General features: G+C 39.8%; 1 long non-coding RNA gene across 1 annotated transcript; it reads left to right on the plus strand.

The window, feature by feature from the left end:
• The first annotated feature begins 448 nt into the window (after positions 1 to 448).
• LOC132390848 (uncharacterized) lies at positions 449 to 3,492 on the plus strand. Its single transcript, XR_009511027.1, has 3 exons — positions 449 to 882; positions 2,475 to 2,592; positions 2,745 to 3,492. It is a non-coding gene; the product is annotated as an uncharacterized LOC132390848 (long non-coding RNA).
• Positions 3,493 to 3,711: the final 219 nt, after the last annotated feature.

The raw sequence follows: 3,711 nt of genomic DNA on the forward strand, positions 1-3,711 counted from the left end.
CTCCTTCTCTAGGAATGGCATACGTTGCCCTGGCAAAGGATTCATGTAGATTTTGCCAGACCATTCATGGGCTCATATTTCTTGGTAGGAGTGGATGGAGCTGCAACATGGGCAAAAGAGTTCCCAATAGCCTCCACTACAGCCTATTGAGTTGAGAAGCCTCTTCACAAGGACTGGTGTTCTGGAAAACTTAGTCAGTGTCAATGGACCACGGTTTGTGGCTGAACAGTTTCAGTCATTCCTAGAAATGAATGGAATGACATATTACATCTGTACTGGATCACCCAACCACAAACAGCTTGGTATAAATGTTTGCCCAGAGTCTGAAGAACGCACTGTGAGTGATGTCAGCAGAACACACACTAACACTGAACCAGAAGCTCGTCAAATTTCTCCTTGCATATCGCAAGGTAGCACTCTCCACAAGCAACAGCTCACCAGCTATGGCGTCCCTGGGTTGTCCTTTGCATGCATGCTTGGATCTCCTCAAACCCAGTCTCAGAAGGAGCATGCAGGACAAACAGCTGAGACAAGTTGAAGATTCCTCAAACAAGGAGGACAAGTAGTTCTGGTGTGAAACTACAGAGGCAATCAAAAGTGGGTATTCGGAAAGATGAAGGACAGAACTGGACCACTCTCCTTCACAGTGGAGATAGCATCTGATATCATCTAGAGACGATACGTCAATCAGCTGAGAAGAACAGAGACAATTGTTAGAGAAGAAAGGTAGCTATCACTGTCAGAACCGCTTCTTGCAATATCAGAGTCAACTCCTACAACCACCATGAGAAGAGCCCAGAGCACGAGACTGTTTCACAGCCACAAGTCTCACCTGCCAAGCAGAGTGATCCCCGTTGTCAGGAGAGATGTTATCCCACAAGGGTAAGAAATCCTTCTCCATAATAATATCTTTAGGCCTGAATGGGACAATTTAATATTTACTTTGCTGTGGATGTCTACTTATTAGTTGTACATATAACATACTGTGTATATAGTTGAGATGTATTCTGTATTGAGTTGGAGTTTATAGCTAAGCAGGGAGAAGTGTTTCAATAGTATTTGAGTAACCTTGTACATATATTAGTTGATTAATCATTCTTGTTAACTTAAACAATTAATTATGGGTTAAATGTCTAAATCCATGATTTGCATACACCATGACACTGCCACATAATATACGTGTCCCTTGCTTAAAGTAAAGAACAAAGTTAAACCTGCATAACAGGGGGATGTGGTGAGTGAGATGAGGAAAATGAGAAAGAATTAAATGAAGATCTAGATTAAGAGCAAAATTCTGAAGAGGGCTTATTTAAGTGGGTGGAAAGAGAACAAAACAAAAACTACTAACAAAAGCTGTTTTTTAAAATGTTGTTTGCTTCTTTTGTGCTAAGGATAAAATTATGAACTAGCATCTTTCATCAAAGATGACCTCACTTGCTACAATCTACAACACAGAACAAATTCAAGACCTTCCCTGTGGCTGGTGCCCAGGGGAAGACTTAGAATTTAACACGGTCTTTAGATTTAATTTACATTGATTTGATTGATAACTTAATCAACAGATACAGATCTAAGTCACTCCTGAAGTAATTGTGAAAATGCATCTCAGCAACTCCATTTATCAAAGACCACGAGGATGTGCCTATGTCCTGTGTTTTGGAGCTGCACATTGCAAAATCCTTGGATCTCAATGGTGTAAGAAGTTTTATGGTTCTATTAGGTTTGATGTAAGAAAGATATATTCATAACATTAAATATTGAAGACTCTTTCAAATTCTCCAGCTTTAGATCTTGTTCTTTTTCCTGTCCATATCACTAATGGCCATTTTTGCCTGGCTCCATTTTCCTTTCTGTAGTAGAATAATTTGGTTGACTGGGTACATCCTGCAAGAACAAAGAAGTAGAATGTAATTTTGAAGTTACAGCCCCAATAACACATTTTGTCTTGTTCTATCAGGCATTCCCTTTGTTCCATTAATCCCTTTGCCACTCTCTCTGCTTCTAAAATCTAACTTGCTTCTCTCAGTTTCCCTGCTCTGAAACTTCAGCTATTTTTTTTCCCCTTACAGTTGCTATTGCCCTGCTGAGTGCTTTCAGAATTCACTGTTTTTATTACAGGATCATTCACAATTTCCTAAGAGAGAGAGAGAGAGAGAGAGAGAGAGAGAGAGAGAGAGAGAGAGAGAGAGAGAATTACTTAATGTTCCAGAAATGTTGGTTGTGTCGAATGTTCATATGTGCAGGAAGACTGGAAAATGGGCAATATTCATCATACTTATTCAAAGGAAGACTTCTAACTCCATGTAAGAATGTCCAGGGCAGGTGGATCTAAAGTTCTGATTACAGTTGATCTATGTATCTAAAAGGAGGGAAAATAGTTCCTAGGGTTGTATAGTTTTCTAGTGTGTTGATTGTGCTTGACAAAATATATCAAATTCTTTGATGCAATATAAAAGGATCTATTGCTTTCCCAGCACAAACTCTTCTTGGGCTTTCAGCGGGCCCAGGTGTCGATTTTAACCGAAGTTTCGATGACAATCTCCACCTACAGGGTTGTCTTTGATGCAAATCAGGAAATTGCACTGAATGTAGGTAAGTGCAAGAAAAGGGACTGGGTTATGGGAGCAAAATAGATAAATGTGACTAGCTCTATTTATTTATTTGGAGTATAAGCAACTGCACAGACTTATTAGTCCAATTGACATGTTTCTTGTTTTATTTTGTATATCAATTTATGACTGAAGTCTGACTTGGGAAATAAAATAGAAGCTGCAAGCAAAATAGAAAAGGTAAAATATTTTTTCTCCTCCCTCATTTTGAATAAAGAAAACATAAAACAGATTTCAAAGTAACTTTGGTTCAAGAGCCTGATGTTTGAGGGGTAATAACTGTTCTTGAACCTGGTTGTGAGTGTCCTGAGGCTGTTGTGCCTTTGTCCTGATGGCAGTAGTGAGAAGCGAGCATGGCCTGGGTGGTGGGGGTCTCTGACGGTGGATGCTGCTGTGACAATGCTCCATGTAGATGTACTCAATGTACTTTACCCATGCTGAACTGGGCTGTATTCACTACTTTTTGTATGCACTTTTGTACAAGGGCACTGGTGTTTCCATACAAGGCCATGATGTAACCAACAAAAATACTCTCCGCCACATATAGAGTCATGGAGTCATAAAAAGTACAACAGAGAAACAGGCCCTTCGGCCCATTTAGTCCATGCCAAACTATCTAAACTGTCTACTCCCATTGACCTTCACTGGGACCATAGCCATCCATATCCCTACCATCATATACCTATCCAAACTTCTCTGAAATGTTGAAATCGAGCTCACATGCACCATTTGTGCTGGCAACTCATTCCACACTCTAATGACTCTATGAGTGAAGTTTGCCCTCATCTTCCCCTTCAACTTTTTTCCTTTCACCCTTAACCAATGACCTTTGGTTGTAGTCCCACTCAACCTCAGTGGAAACAGCCTGCTTACACTTACACTATAGCCCTCATAATTTTGTATATCTCTACAGATTTCCTCTCAGTCTTCTATGTTCCAATGAATAAAGTCCGAATCTATTTAATCTTTCCAGTTAACTCAGGCCTTCCAGACATGGCAACATGCTTGTAAATTTCTCTGTAGTCCTTCAATCTTAAAACCTCTCAATAATCTATCCTTCAACTTCAGCAAAACAAAGGAATTGGTTGTTGACTTCAGAAGG

This window comes from Hypanus sabinus, chromosome 3, assembly GCF_030144855.1.
Source record: "Hypanus sabinus isolate sHypSab1 chromosome 3, sHypSab1.hap1, whole genome shotgun sequence".
Lineage (NCBI taxonomy): Eukaryota > Metazoa > Chordata > Chondrichthyes > Myliobatiformes > Dasyatidae > Hypanus > Hypanus sabinus.